We start from the raw sequence: 16128 nt of genomic DNA, 5'->3' as shown, positions 1-16128 counted from the left end.
CATGGTCCTGCATGTCTGAGTGACAGACTCCTCTCAGCAATGCTGACAGCGAACAAAAAAAAGCTCCCCCATTCACAGGTGCAGAAACTGAAGCCCTGGTGAGAAAGCAGCTAGCTGACTTGGACACCACACATTCTACAGTATGGGATGAAAGTGGAGCAACCAGAGGCCCAAGATCAGCAACTGCACTTGCTTTGTCTTCCCCACGTCATATGACCTTCTCAGGAGTCATCTGCTATGGAGGCAGGTTTCAGGGAAGCCTTACTCATGAGTATCAGCATCAGACAAGATGTCATGAAGCCTGGTGTCAACTCTGCAGAACTAGACATAAGCTAGTGATGTCAGTAACAACAGTTTCCAGCTTCCCCTGAGGTCAGGGAAGGTCATCAGGAGAATGAGGGCAAAGTGAGAGGGACCTTTAGCTGACCCATGCTCCTTTCCTCCTCAGCAAGCCTGAATGTGGACCACAGATCACCTGGTGAAATGGAGACAAAGCCTTTTATGATGGAGGAAGAAGATGGCAGGAGCCTGGGTCCAGAGTGTCATCTGCACAGAATGCAGGCTGTCACATAACAAGAAAGGCTTCTTGGCTGTCAGGAACTATACTTAAATGTATCTTCTTGAGCAGGGAGAATACCTACCATAGCCAAGCTGGCCCTTTGCAAGAATCACACACACACACTGACAACAAATGTGTCAAACATTAGGTAGAAGCTGGTTCTATTGGTCACCCAAAGTTTCAGTAACTAAGGGCGTGACAAGGGGGCAGCTCATTAGGTTTAGAAAGTCACTTTTCATTCCATGGGGATTTTACTGCATTAGCCAGTATCATCTCAGCACAGCAGATCTGAAAATCTGGTCTTCCCGGTTTAGGTGGTTTGTTTCCTCCATAGATGACATCATCAAACTGAATCCAGGGAGTTGGAGCAACTGTTGTTGTATTTGAAGTAAAAATGAGTCCTCAGCTTCACAAGGACACACCCGTGTCTTCTTTTCCCTAAAGTTTTCCAAATAGCACATACAGCTGAGCAGCTGAGTTCTTCTGACCCACCTTCAGAAACACAGCAGTCCAGCCAGTGCCAGGAGCCCCTGCCGGCCCTGCCCACATGGCAGCACATAGAAGCCAGACAACCTGAGCCTCCGAGCATGCCATGGTAAGACACCAGGCAGGCAGATGGCTGGACAGGACAGGAAGTCACTCCTCGGCAGAGAAGGGGAACTAGAAATGTGACTAAGAGACCAGGTAGGAAACTGCTCTTGAAATCTTAGGTCACTGAGGATGATCCCTGAGCCCATAGGGAGAGCAAAGTAAGTATAGAGGGTGATATATTTAAACGCGGATCTGAAGTAAATATAGTAATATATCCACACACAGCTGAGGAGTGCGAACCTTGTAACTGAGTAGCTATTTATATCTTCTCACGAACACGCAAAGCCTCACAGCAGAAAACTAGAAACCAGGGTGGGAGTGGGCAAGCTGTCCAGGAAGGGGCAGGAGAGAAGTTTCTGGGTCGTCAGTACACTTCACACCCTGACTGAAGTGTGGGTTACAAAGGATAACCCAGCTGTCAAAACTCACAGGATGAACAACACACTCAAGAGTTCTGCATTCCATTCTAGAAATCTCACCTCAGATAACGAGGAAGTTCTGAACCTGTGTGCCACCTGCAAGCGGAAGTGCTCAGTGATGAACAGCATGGGTTCCACACTTACAGCCTGCGTTGGAATATAGTTAAAACAGAGTTGGAGCTGGCATGGCGGTGCATGCCTATAATTCTACCATTCATAAGGCTGAACCGAGAAGGCTGTCATGAGTTCAAGGCCCATCTGAGCTAAATGGTGAGCGCCATACTTGGAGGAGCCTCAAATCCTAACCATTTTCCCACCACTCTCTCAGTACCCAGAACACAGGAACTGCTCCCTAATCCCCTGACACATGCCATCAGAACAAGTCAGCGCTGAGACCATTCTCTCAGTGACAAAAACCTGTGAAAATGCAGTTTCAAGAAGGGGGTGTTTATTTTGGCTCAGGGTTTTGGGGTTCTGGGCTATCTCTGGGCTGGCTCCATTGCTCTGGGCCTGTGCCAAGGCAGAATATCATTGCAACTGGGAGCTTGTGATAGAGGGTGGGGGTGCTCACCTCATGGTAACAGGAAAGGGTAAGGGACAAGATATAATCTTGAACTGAAGATCAACTTTCTTCCAACCAGGCCCCACATCCTAACAGCTCATTTAGCAATAACTAATTAATGATGATGAAGTTAATGTCCTCATGATCCAATCACCTTCCCACACCATCGCCTGGGATCAAGCCTCCAACACATGCACCACCAAGTTTAAATCTTTAGATTCAAACCATCACACTCTACTCTGAACTAGTCAGATAGGGAAGTTCCATTGAAAAAGCATCCATGAGTTTGAGATCTAAAACTATACGAACTGACTCTGATAGAGGGTTGTAGGACGAGGCTGGAGTCAAGGACTCTGCCTGCAGAGGTCTGGAACTCTAGAGGTTCCCAGCTAACCTTGCAATCAGTCATTCAGTTGTTCTATCAATAATAAAAAGCCAGACTTTTACGAGAACCTATAGCCTATATCATCACTGAAACTGACTGTAAGAGCTGGGGAGATGGCTCACTTGGGAAAGTGCTAACTGTATAAACATGAAGACGTGAGTTCAATCCCCAGCTCCCAGGTAAAACAGCTGGGCATGGCGGCACATGTTGGTAACCCCAGCACTGGAGAAGTGGACACAGAAGGACCCCGAGGCTCTCTGGCCAGCCAGCAGAGCTGACAGTAAAGAGACTGAGGGAAACACCAAATGCTGACCTCTGGCCTTCACATGCACACACTCAAACACACACAGCATGGAACTCTAGTTCTCCCTTCCCTACGATGCTCTAAATAGCTGCAGCTACCTTATAATTTTTTAAAGTTATTTTTCTAGTTTTACATTTTCGAGAAAGAATAGGCAGGTTCAGTATTTAGCATGGCAAGGCTGGCAGCGACCAGAGACTGACTGCAAAAAAAACAAGTGGCCCTAGGGCTGCTGCAGCAAGAAGGTGGAGCCTCAGCGTGCCCCGCCCCCCCTCAGCCCGAGCAAGTGCAAAGCCAGGGGGTCACAGGTGCAGCGACCTAAGCTCTGCTTCCATGACGCAGCACAGCTCAAGATGAGACCTGAGCCCAGCCTCTCCCCACCTGCCAGCCTCACTCCTCCCTCACTGACTCAACATCCCCTCTGCCCCAGGCTTATTCTAGAAAGAACCAGAAGCTTTGGTGCCAAGCTAAAAGGATGGATTTAGAAAGCGCCACTGAACCAGACACACAGCAGCCACCAGACATCGCCCAGATTTAACTGCCCTTAAATTAGTTGCAAAGCAGTTATGGGGACTGGGTGATTGCGTCAGAGCCCCTGGCTGGCCAGCTGCCAGCCTGAAACACACCCACTGCTTTCTCCAGCAGGGAAACAATATTTTGGCACACGGCCAGTTTCAGAAGCCGTCAAAGGCAAGCTTTGCTGTTAACGTTTTCTAATTCAGTGACAAGGTGGACACAGTCTATCCGGGCTGCATCTGCGAGGGTGTTATTTTCTTTGTTGAAAGCGTTTATTCTTTGGGTGAGTAGAGAACTGTGGATGAATCCTTTTAAATATTTAAATGCCTGGAATTTATTTAGGGCTTCACATTCAGCTGGCTTCAACAAAGATTATGCAAATGTAGCAAAGTAGAAATGAGAAACAAAAACTGTTTCCCTCTTATACTTCTTTTAATCTTGGCAGAGATTTTCAGAACTGAAGAAATGGCCTCTGAAGCACCAACAACTCCCAAGTTGGGCTGCTACCTCACAGGGATACCAACATCCACCAGCTGAGAAACGCACCTCTACCCTCTGCACCCCATTCTCTGGGACAGTGAGCTAGCTGTCTCCATCACACTCCCATGTCCCTACCATTCTTCACCCCTTCCTTGCTCCCTCCTACCCTTCCACTCACCCCTCTTCCCATGCAGTAATGAGATCTGCTTTCCCCAAGGCAGCTACAGTGCCCAGGACAGGACAGAGCACCACAGCTGGAGGGCAGGACATAGCACCACAGCTGGACAGAGCACCCAAGAGACCCAGGTTTGAAACATTAAAAACTCATAGGATCCAGAAAAGGCACACTTCTCATTAAGCTACTATGTCGGGAACAGGAAACAAATCCCACTGGCCTCACCAAATTCCCATGTAGGAGGGGAAGATACGGCTCAGTTGATGAAGAGTTTGCCATACAAGCATGAGGACCTGTGTTGGAACCCCAGAACACACATAAAATAAGCTTTCCATGGTAGTGTATGCTTATGACCAAGAGCTGGGCAACTGGAAATAAATGAGACCTGGGGGCACCCTGGACAGCCAACCTGGCTGAATCAGCAAGTCCCGAGTCAATGAGAGACCCTGTCACAAAAACTCAAGGAGGATAGTGCCTGTGGAACACTACTAGAGGTTGTCCTCTGGCCCCCAAAGGCATGTGCACACACATGCATGCAAAGATGCACATGTGTGTATACATACACATACAGAGGTTTTTTTTTTTTTAAGTTATATATGTACAAAGGTCCCACATAAAGATAGGAGCAAGGAAGAAAAGACACAAAAAGTTCACACAACTGTTTGAAACCTGCCTTGGTTCTGAAATGTCTCTCCCAGCTCTTCATTCTCTTTATATGTCAAGCACAACAGCCCCCTTCATTCCTACCGATCAGAACTTTTAAAATAGAAAACAGACCCATGATTCTTAGAGAATGTCTTAGAATGTCCCTCAAACAAAATATGGTAACCATTGGATGTCCCTACTCTTTATTTGTGATGGCTGATCCCTCAGCCAGCTATGCTCACAGCATGGAGATAGGACTATGATTTTCAGATTCCATGCACAACAGCAACCACTACTCTGCTAGGATCTGAAATTTAAGACTCCTGTTAGCTGGGCTCAGAACTGGAGTTGCAAGGCTAGGGAGTTAGCTCAGTGGTGGAGTGTTTGCCTAAAACACAGGAAGCCTTGAATTCCACCCCCAGCGCTGGATACACCAGGTGTGGTGGAGCATGTCTGTGATCCTAACATACAGGAGATGGAGGCAGGATCAGAAGTTGAAGGCTGCAAAATGAGTTCAAGACCAGCTTGGGCTATCTGTGACCTTGTCTCAAATAAAAGCAAAAACTGTGGTTACAGAGTGCCTGCAATATTTAAGTCATTAATGACATTCCAAATGAACTTTGCTAGTGTGAATCAAAAACACATAAGTAAGAAAGGGTGTGTGTGTCCTATAATCTACAGACCAAATTTTCTAACATCCCCTTTTCTGGTAGGAACTTTCAGGATGAAGGAGGATGACGAAGTGCTAGCACCTCAGAATTCATTGCCGCCTGCCCCAGTAATCTATCAAGTAGCCCAAGCCAAGGCTTCCAAGAGAACTCAGCTTTCCCCCTTGGCCTCCAACAGGGCTGGGCCCACCTAGGAGACCAAATAGACACCGGGAAGGGCAGACCACCAGCTCATGGGAAGTGTACCATCTCCTCAAAACTTCAGTACTCTGGGCACAGTGGTCAGTAACCTCACTGGACCCGTGGAGCCCTGCTAATCCCTCTGCAGGAACTCCTTCCTGCCTCCTATGGCAGCATCTCCAGAGTTCAGTGCCAGCTACTTCCTATGAACCTGGGAAAGATGGAGGAGGAAGTGCAAAAGGCCACTTGAGATGAGTCACAGTGGAATCCACAGCATATTTCAACAAAAATCAAGATTCGGGAAGCTCCTTCACTTCCAAACCCACAACAGCAGTCATTTAACTACGATGCCCAGGAGCCATTGGTGTGGCAAAAACATCTGAAACTCAGGGGGACACAGCAGGGAGGTCCCTGCCCACAGGACAGAGATGCTCTAGGGAGTAGAGACAAAATGCAGGTGTATAAAAATAATGCTCAGGGTGCAGGTTGGATATGCACTCTGCTAAGGAGGGCAGTGTGGGAGCACAGTACTTAGCTGGAAACCATCTTTCTGTATTCACAGCCTTCCTGCAGCCTAAGGGCTGGTGTACCACTTCCTGTACTTGTTCCTATGGCCAAATACTGGATAAGAAGCCACTTAGGGAGGGAGGGGCTTATTCGGGCTCACACTTTCAGGATGTAGTTCATTGTGGCAGTAAGAGCACGCAGCAGCTTGCTCACATCTCTGTGGGATCAGGAAACAAGAACTCAGGCTGGGACCATGGCTGTGAACTGACATTGTTGCCATGGAAAATTAGGACTCTTGGGCATCATATGCATAACTATGCATATGATTACTATATCATATGCATTATCCAGTGATCTACTGTGCAGGTTTCCACAGACTTCTGAGAGGTGTGGAGGGCCTGGTGCCCATGTTGTGCCTTCTCGGTGCTCTAGGGCATGTTTTGAGTTTGGGTCCTGTGGAACTGTGGGATTCATGTGGTTCCAGAATAGCTTATTACCATGTTCATAAGTCATAAGACTTGCTCGCAGTTACCCACTCCTTCCAGCCAGGCCCTGTCTTAGTTAGGCTTTCTATTGCTGTGAAGAAATACCATAACCATGGAAACTTTTTATAAAGGAACACATTTAATCAGGGCTGGCTACAGGTTCAGAGGTTTAGTCCATTATCATGGCAGGAAGCATGGTGGTGTATATATGCAGACATGGTGCTGGAGAAGGAGCAGAAAGTTTTACATCTGGATTGGCAGATAGCAGGAAAAGAGAATGCCACTGGGCCTGACCTGAGCATCTGCAACCTCAAAGCCCATCTCCAGTGACATACTTCCTCCAACACCTCCGAAACGGCGCCACTCCCTGTGAGTCTGTGGAGGCCATTTTCATTCAAACCACGACAGGCCTTGTTTCCTAAAGGTTCTGCAACTTTCCAGAACGGCAAAAGCATCTGGGGACCAAGGATTCAAATATGAGCCTATGGGGGACATTTCACACAAGAACAGGGAAGCACAGGCCCATCCCATCGCACAGAGACAGAATGCCACTGTGAGGCTATACTCAGCATGTAGATACTGACTTTCTCATGCTCTTCAGGATAGGCAGGTGACAAGTCATATCCCCTCCCAATTCTATGCAGGAGGTGGCTGTAATGGTGTGTTTTCTCTACAACCAAGCTAAACCAGGAACATCTCAAAGAGGCCAGTAACCCCATCACCTCACCCAACCAAGTCACCCACAAGTAGTTGTAGGGACACAGGAGAAAGGCCCCCAGGAAGGACACAGATACAATAAACACAGAGCCCCAAAAGTGGGTTCGCCCTGGATCCTTGGAAACTTGCTTCCATACAATAGAGCATTCTACCAGGGAGGATGGGGAGCAGCCGGTTCCAAATGTCCGCCACACATTTCAAAGGGTGGCAAATGAGCCCCTGGGGTGTGAGAGAAAATACTTTCAATTCTACTCACTTTTAAAAACATCTTTCTTAAAATTCATACTTTTGCTTATATTTTATGATGTTCAAGATACCTTAGCATGATAAAGCACATGTGTATATATGCAGATCTAAGACATAATACACATAAGTATGCATGTGTTTTATTTTAGTTTCTGAGACAGGATTTTACTATGTAGCCCTGGCTGGCTTGAAACTCACAGAAATCCACCAGCTACTGCCCCCCTCTTTGCTGGGATTAAAGGCAAGACCTACCATGCCCAGCAGCATATATGTATACACATGGGCACATGTATATACGTATGCGGATGCACATACATGGACATTCAGAGAGCTGACTGTACAGTGGAAAGAGCCTGCCCTACAAAACATCCATTGTTCACTGGATTAAGGCATTAAACACTTGTAACAGTAGTGTTTCCCCCGATGAATGACCAGAACTGTAATTCCTAAAATCCCTTATTAGACATTTCAACACAAAGAGGAATACAGCCCAGAGCTCCTCCGGAACCACATGAATCCCACAGTTCCACAGGAACCAAATTCAAAACACGCCCCAGAGCACAGAGAAGGCAGGCATTGTGCTAACAACATGAGCACCAGGCCCTCCACACCACTCAGACGTCTGTGGAAACCTGCACAACAGATCATTGGGTGTGCATAATGTTTTACATGCCCAAGAGGTCTCACTTTCCACAGTAACAATGTCCAACACTGGTTCTAAGCTCTTTTAACTTAAGAGTAGTGGCTGGGATGGTGCATACCTGCGATCCTAGCACTGGGGCAGGAAGATCGTGAAATCAAGGCTGGTCCAGGAGACCCTGTCTCCACAACTGAATACACAATGTCAACCTGAGCACTTAGAAGCTACCTAACTAACGAGGTACACGTCTAGGTGTGTCTGTGAAGGTATTTCCAGTGCATTAACTGGGTAAGGAAAACCTCTCATGGATGTGGGTGTCAACATCCCATGGGCTAGAGCCGGGATGGGACAGGAAAATAGGACAGAATCTGCTCAACCTTAGGTCCTCCTCTGATCTTTGCTTCCTGTCCACCATGCTGTGAACTGCCGGGCCATGCCTTCCCTGCCATGAGAGCTGACACCTCTGGAACCATGAACACAATGAATTCCTCCCACTTTATGTCAGGTATTTGGACTTAGCAATAGAAAGCTAACTAATTTACCTACTTTGGACTTGTGATTTCTTGAACACCACAAATAAAAAAGGACATTCCTCAGAGGAGGTGGCAAACTCGAAAAGTGGGAAACACGTACACAGAGCTCAAGATGCCCCTATGGCTGAAGGAAACCCGCACAAGGAAGAGATGTGGCTGCAATGGTCAAGATTGTAAATGGGGTCTAGAAACTTGTCACCCGAGAGACAAGCTTCTGAGCATGTCTGTGAGTGTCTAGATTTGGGTTCTCCTAAGTGGGTCTTCAGATTCACGCCAAATGCGAGCAGCACCATCCATGGCTGGGGTTCCATACTGAGTGAGAAGAAAGTGAGCTGATCACCGCTTTATCTCTCTGTAGTGTGACCAGGGCCTCGCACTCCTGCCTGCCTGCCCACCAAGATGGATTATACCTTCGCTGTGAATCCAAATAAACCCTCCCTTCCTCGGCTGCTCCTGTCACAGCAACAGTAAGTGTAAGAACACATGCCCTAAATAACGAAAACATCAGGAGAACACTGTGGCTCTAGCTCTCTGTCTAAAAGCGACAGAAACAAGACCACGCAAAACGGAGAAAGAGATGTCCAGCACTACTCGGTGGTTTTCCTGCACTTTCTGAGTCCTGGGAGAGCCACAGAGTCCCCTAACATCTCAGAGCCAGTCAGCCAATTATTAGGCACACATTTCCTAATCACTACTATATGCAAAGCAGGTCTAACCAGGGGCACACTGAAACACAGACTCACTTCTGACTTAGAATAACTTGGTCAGCGGAACCTGCAGAGCAAGTTAGGCACCATCTTTCACAATAACCTGTGGGAAGCGGGAGAGACACAGCCAGTTATAAGAAATCAAGCACTCCCACCCGTACTAGTACTTGGCTGTAAGACAAAAAGGGAGCCCCTATGGCTAAGGATCACACACTGGATGCCCAGGCAACTGAAGAATCCCACCAGTAATGCAGGAGGTACGGAGGATGTTCTAAGGTACAGATGGTGCATTTCCTCAATATGTTGATTTAGTGGAGGAGAGAGTGCATGCTATGTTGCATGTGGGAAGGTAAGAGAACAACTTTCAAAAGTTGGCTCTCTCCTTCCACCACTCAGGGGTTCAAACTCAGGCTTCAGACTTAGTGGCAAGTGTCTTCACCCTGCTGGACCCAGGCAGCACTTCCTTGAGAGGAATGGCCATGGTGTTAACAGAACCAGACTCCGAACGGACCATGAGAAGAACTGATTACAAGGAAGTAGAACACAGCACAGTGGATGTCACAGAACAACAGAAGCACGTGTGTGAGGGCTCTGGGGCTATAGGACCTACCATGACAGTAGCAGGGCCAGCCATGAACACAGACAAAGAAGGTAAGCAGGACAGGCAGCCTCAGAGCGCCCTGGTCCTACTTTGCATGCTCAGTATTAGGCAGAAGGAGCTCTGGTTACTGGGCCACACTTTGACAAGTTTGTAGCAGAGATGAAACGGCTCTCTAGAGCAGGGGTTCTCAAACTGTGGGTCTCGACCCCTGGGGTGGCACATCACATATTTACATTACAATTCATAACAGTAGCAAAATTACAGTTATGAAATGGCAACAAAATAATTTTGTGGTTGGGAGGTCACTACACCACGAGGGACTATTTTAAAGGGTCATAGACTTTGGAAGGTTGAGAACACTGCTCTAAAGATTTGTTCTGAAGGCCCTGGACAGGGTAAAATTCCAAAGAACATGTAGCATAAGGCTATTCTATAGCTCAAGAAACTTCCTAATGTCAGGCCTGGTGATGCAGTTCTGTCTTCCTAGCTACTCAGAAGGCTGAGCCAGAAGGATCCCAAGTTAGTACAAGACCAACCTAGTCTACAGAATGATTTCAAGGACAGCCTGGGCAACTTAGTCCTGTCTCAAAATAAAATAAAATAAAATAAAATAAAATAAATAAATAAAAAATAAATAAATAAATAAATAAATAAAGGGCAGGTTTGTGACTCAATGGCAGAACACACGTCTAGCATGTGCAAGACCAGAGTTCAACCTCAAGCACTACAAATAAAAACAAAAATTTTTCCAGTTTTTAATTGAATTTAATTTGATTTGAACCCATCAAAAAGTGGGCTACCCCCCCCCCCCCCCTTCCACAGTCTGCTGGGTGATTTCTGGAAGATCTCCTTTGGAAGTCATATGGAGGCTGGCTGGGGACGTAGCTCAGTAGGAGATGGGCCTGGTTTGTGCGAAGGCCCCAGGTTCAGTTCTCAGTGCAGTCAGAGACGATATGGAAGGATCCGAGCACCAAAGAAACGCGGGTAAAGAGGGCTGTGCTCTCTAAGCCCTCCTCACAGTGACATTCTCGCTATCCTATGAGAAAGGAAGAGGTGTGTGTTCTCTTTAGTCTCTCTCTCTCTCTCTCTCTCTCTCTCTCTCTCACACACACACACACACACACACACACACACACACACACACACGGGAGGGATCCTGCCCCAATATACATCTTTTTTGGTGTTATTTTCTTCTTCTCTTACGCTGTTTTGAGACAAGGTCCCAACGCTGTAGTCTAGACTGCCCCCAAACTCCCAGCAATCCTCCTGCCTCAGCCTCTCTAGTGCTAAGATCACAGGTAAGAGCTACCACACCCAGTCCTATGTTACCTTGATTAAATGCACTGATAATGGTTAATAATGGCTACATTTAATTTAATTAATATACTTATACATATTTAAATAATATGCTTAGGGTGGCAATGTCAAATGCATATAAAGCTAAAATCCTTAAAATGTGCTTTTGTGTTGACTTTTTAAAAATAATTTATTTATTTTTACTTTATGTGCATTGGTGTTTTGCCTGCATGTATGTCTGTGTGAGGGCATCAGATCTTGGAGTTACAGTTGTGAGCTGCCATGTGAGTGCTGGGAATTGAACTCTGTCCTCTAGACCAGTCTTAACTGCTGAGACATCTCTCCAGCCCCTTTTGTGTTTATTTTGTGAGAGAGGGTCCCATATAGCTCAGGCTGCCCTTGAATTCATTATGTAGCTGAGGATGGCTTTGAACTCCTGACCTTCCTGCCTCTCTGCCTCCTGGTGCTGGGATCATCAGAGTGTACCACGTGTGGCTTGGCTTTATTTTCTAAAGCTTATGGATGGATGGAAACAATGCTAAGCACGGGGGCATAACCCTTAGGTCCTTTCCAGCACAGAGGCTGGCTGACACGACAGTTATACTCAGCTCACAGCCTATCTCCTATCACTCAGTTTCTACATAATGCTACACAGGAAATAGGTCTCAAGGAGCAGTTCACCACAGAAGAACTCTAGCAGGAAGAAAAGCCCTGCAGCATCAGCTCTGAACCCCTAGAACACTGGCTACTCTTGGGGAAAAGTTTATGAGTCAGGATCAGAGACGATCAATCTAATTTATCCTTGAAGTTCTGAGGCATTTGAATTCCAATTGCATGGTTACCTCTCCTTAAAAAGGGTCAAAGCCAAATGCAATTGGCAGAGAAAAGCAATTTCTGAGTCACTGATTTCAAAGGTAAACCTAGAAACTATAAATCCATATAAGGAGATTCACTGTACACAAACTTACAATACATGGAATCTAGCAAGACTCATAATCATGGGAAATATAAACCATCCTGACCAGACAGACATTTTTATTGCTCTAATACATATATTTTAAACAATAAAGAAACAAAAGGGGCTGGCAAGATGGCACTTGCTGCCAAGCCTGAGTTCAAGCCCAGGAACCCATGTGATGGAAGAGAAATAGTCTTCTAGAAGTTGTCCTCTAACCTCCATCTGAACACTATGTCGTGCATACACATACACACTAAAAAGTAAAAAAATGAAAAGGGGGTCGGGGAGAGAAAGAAACCTATAGTTTTGGAGTCAAAAGGAACTGTGCTGTACTTTATCCAAACTCTCCTATGAACTACAGAGAACACCCCCCGAGGTTCCCACCCTTCTTCCTACTCACCCAAAAAGGAAAGGCCGACATAGGTACAAGAAGAAAATCTAGACCATGGTTCTTCTGTATTCTTCAGGGCTTGACTTCCTATTTCATTCAAGTTAACAAGCATAGTCCAAGCTTTCTTAGAACTCACTGCGTCTTTGTAAAGACTTGTAATCTGAAACTACCACCACATGGAGATCAGAAGTTCAGAGACAATTCAAGGCTTCCCAAAGCTGGGTTTAACAACTACTGTTGGGCAAGCGGTGAGGGGCAGATCCATGGAAACGGAAGCACAATTCCGAGGCTAGTGCTGAGGCCCATGCACAGCATTTTCAAGCCAGTTTCAATGACTAGATCATTGCCATTTGTACTAATGCTTCCTCAGTTTCAGAAATAGCTTTTTAAGTATCTAATCAACTGTCTGTCCCTTTTGTCTTGGGTGAGGAAGATTCGCCATGTTACAGAAAGGTATCAAGGAGTGCTTCCAAAATCATACCAGTGGGGTGGGGGTGGGGGGTGGGGGGTGCTGGATGCCCCTTCCAAATATATATTCTGTAGCTTTGACCAAGATGATAATCCCACTCATGAGGCTAAAAGTTACAGAGGGGGGAAAAAAAAAGCTCTTTATGAATGCCTAACATTTTACAATATCAAAATCAAAATCATGTTCTGAAAAATACACACTCAAGCCAGACAGTGCAATTCCCAGGCCTGGACTCCCAAGCGGAAGCTCCACCTCCACACCTTAACCAGTCCTCTGTTACTCTCTTCATCCTCTGGAGCAAACATCTCCCGGGGTTCTTATGCAAGTTCACCTCACCCCATCTATAGGTAGCACGTGGGTAGTGATGAAAGGCGTTGCTGTTTCATTCTGTTCTCCGATTCCCAGATGTCTACTCAGACGGGAGTTCCCCCTCCCACTATTTAAGAATACAATCTAATTTAGAACATACAAATGTAACATGTCATATTCTAAGCCAAGCAAGACACACAAGAAATGACAACTATAAAGCCAAATTCAAATTTCTTCAGCTAATAAGCCTGCCTATCTGGGCAAGACTTGGGGCTAGCTGTCAGGTTGCTTGTCTAGTAAAAGTACTGAACAAGAAGTGAGGCGGGGCAGGGCACACCTGTCATTCAAGCCACTCATGAGGCAGGAGGGCCGCAAGTTCAAAGCCTCGTGTGAGGTCAGCCTAGGCAGCTTAGTGAGACTCTTCCAAAATAACAATAATAAATAAATGGGTGACTATTTTGAGACAATAATAAATGGGGCTGGGAATGTAGCTCAATGGTAGAGTGCTTGTCTGGCATACCCAAGCCTGTAGGTTTAATTCCCAAATAATAATAAATTTAAAAAAAAAAAAAAAAGCACTTAAGCCAGAATGCAAAAATCTGGTGGATGAGTTAACTAGCGGCAAGCGCACTAGTCATTAAAGGGCTGTGCTCAGAAAAGAAGAACCAGATCTCATCCGGGAGAAGGAAATGCAGACGTCCCTGACACAATGCTCAGTATGACTCAGGCAGACGCGCTGGACTACAGATCTTCCTCAAATGCTGCTGGTCAACCCTCAGGCATAAACGGCTCTGCGTGAGCCCCAAACTCAAGATAGGCTATTCTTTCCCACCACAGATCCCAATTCCGCCTGTTCCTCCAAACTAAACACAGGCGGCGGGAAACAGCACACGTATAAATAAATCCACGCAAGTGTAATCACCAAACCCACCCTAGGACTCTACATTCTCCAAATAAGCCAAAACACGACGCAGAGCGTAGCATTAAGGAGCAGCTTGCTCATATTCACCTTTAGGTGGTAGACATCCACTTTCCCGTATTTGCAAAAATAACTGGTTTAAGCCTTACGGGGAGTAGTATATTTCAAACAAAGCAGCAGTTTGGGATACTTTCTTCCCTTTCATTCCAATTTTAAGACGTTAAATAAATAGATAAATCCTAGCCTAGACTGCAGACGCAGGAAACTCAAGCGGGCAGTGGACTAAATTTCTGTCATAAGAAAGCCATCTAGTGTTAAAGTTTAGAAGTGAAACCGCAGACAAAAGGAACATTTCTGGGACTATTTTGAAGTTACTGGGAAAACCAATGAGAATAACCAAGATGCCCCGTTTTCTGTGAATGACTTGGGTTTGGGGGTGTTTTTCGTTTTGCCTTATTCTCTCGCTGTTTATTCTTTCCTAAAGCCATCCCTGTCCAGACCAAGTCAACTCTAGGCAGAATCTAAAGCGCCTAAGACCTGTTTTGACCAAAATCAGGTACCGCGGAGCCCCAATTCGTAAAGGCGCACTTGCTGTCGGTTCACCCGTGCTGGCGTTGGTCGGGGCTGAATTAATGTACCCGAACCCGCTCAATGACGACAAACGTCTCCCCGAAGGGTGACGCCAAGTTGTTCTCGGTTCTCGCTCTCGGGAGGATGAGCCAAATTGATTCTCTGGGTTCTGCGACCAGGCTGAAATGAATGTGCCGGCGCTGCTGGGTAGCTCCCCGACTGCGGTCCTCACCCGCGAAGATGCGAGCCCACGCGTACAAAGGAGCGGGAGCCCCGGGGGAGCGGCCCGCAAGTTGGGCGCAGCCGGGCAGGTCCAGTCCCCGCGCCCCGCACCAGCGGACGCACCCCGCACCCCCCGACACGCACCTCGGAGCGGCGGTTCTCTGGGCCCCGCCAGGGCCGGCGCGCAGAAGCCCGGGGCCTCGCCGCCCGCCGCCGTCCCGCGCTACCCATGAGCGCGCTCCCCGCGCGGCCGCTGCGCCCGCGGCTCGAGCTGTCGCCAGGCGCCGCGCTGCGTCCTCGGCCGCCCGGCTCCGTCTGCAGCCGGCTCCCGCCGCCGCCGCCCGCCCCGGTACCGCCCCCACGGGCTCCGCCCCCACCTATTGGCCAGTGCTCCTACAGGCCCCACCCCGTGCGCTCCAGCCCCTTTCATTGGCCGGTGTCCGGAGAGTCCCCGCCCCTGGAACTCCGCCCACGCCCATTGGCCAACAGGACAGGCCCCGCCTCGAGCACTCCGCCCACGCCCATTGGCGCGCCTCCTGGCCAGACTCGCCCCTTGCTGTCGGGCGCGCGCTAGCGTCCTTGGAGAGCAATCGGCTAGTGGCGGAGAGCTGGAGGCCTTGGCCTGCGGTTGGGTGGGGGGTGGGGAAGGAAGGCTGACCCTCGGAGTGACCCGAGCTCTCCGGGTTTGGACTCTCAGCCCCGCAAGTTCTCACCTTGCCTGGCCTCCTGACGGTCGCCACAGTGCAGCAAAGCCCGAGGGACGCACTTGACGCAAAAGTCCAAGCGGCAGTTTGCGCGCGGGCCGGGGTACCTGCGATGCTGGAGTTGACCCTCGCCTGCCGGAAACGCCTGCACTCAGTGTTCAGGCCTTGTCTTTCCCCCAGGAAGCTTCACCTACCTACGGCTGGCTGCAGGAGACCTGGGTTGGGCCCTATTTTGAGATGCACCTGCACCGGCGCAAGGTGACCTAAGTGAGCAGGTGCAGGTGGTAGGATTTCTCGAGCCGGCTTCACCTTGTGTCTCCCCAGAGTCTCGATCTGGTTTGATTGGGACTTTGAGCTTCTCCCTGGAAAAGAT

The 16128-nt window shown here is 47.9% G+C and overlaps 1 protein-coding gene across 2 annotated transcripts in view; it reads right to left on the bottom strand.

Annotated features, from left to right (window-relative positions):
* Positions 1–15376, bottom strand: part of Sipa1l2 (signal induced proliferation associated 1 like 2) — a 167260-nt gene extending 151884 nt beyond the window's left edge. For both annotated transcript variants that reach the window (XM_036187010.1, XM_036187012.1), the window contains exon 1: positions 15196–15376. The gene's annotated coding sequence lies outside the window, so the exon portion shown is untranslated. The remainder of the gene's footprint in view (positions 1–15195) is intronic.
* Positions 15377–16128: the final 752 nt, after the last annotated feature.

Source organism: Onychomys torridus, chromosome 5 (genome assembly GCF_903995425.1).
Source record: "Onychomys torridus chromosome 5, mOncTor1.1, whole genome shotgun sequence".
NCBI classification, from domain to species: Eukaryota; Metazoa; Chordata; class Mammalia; order Rodentia; family Cricetidae; genus Onychomys; species Onychomys torridus.
Note: the sequence above shows the minus strand (reverse complement) of the source record. Positions and strands in the feature narration are given on the sequence as shown.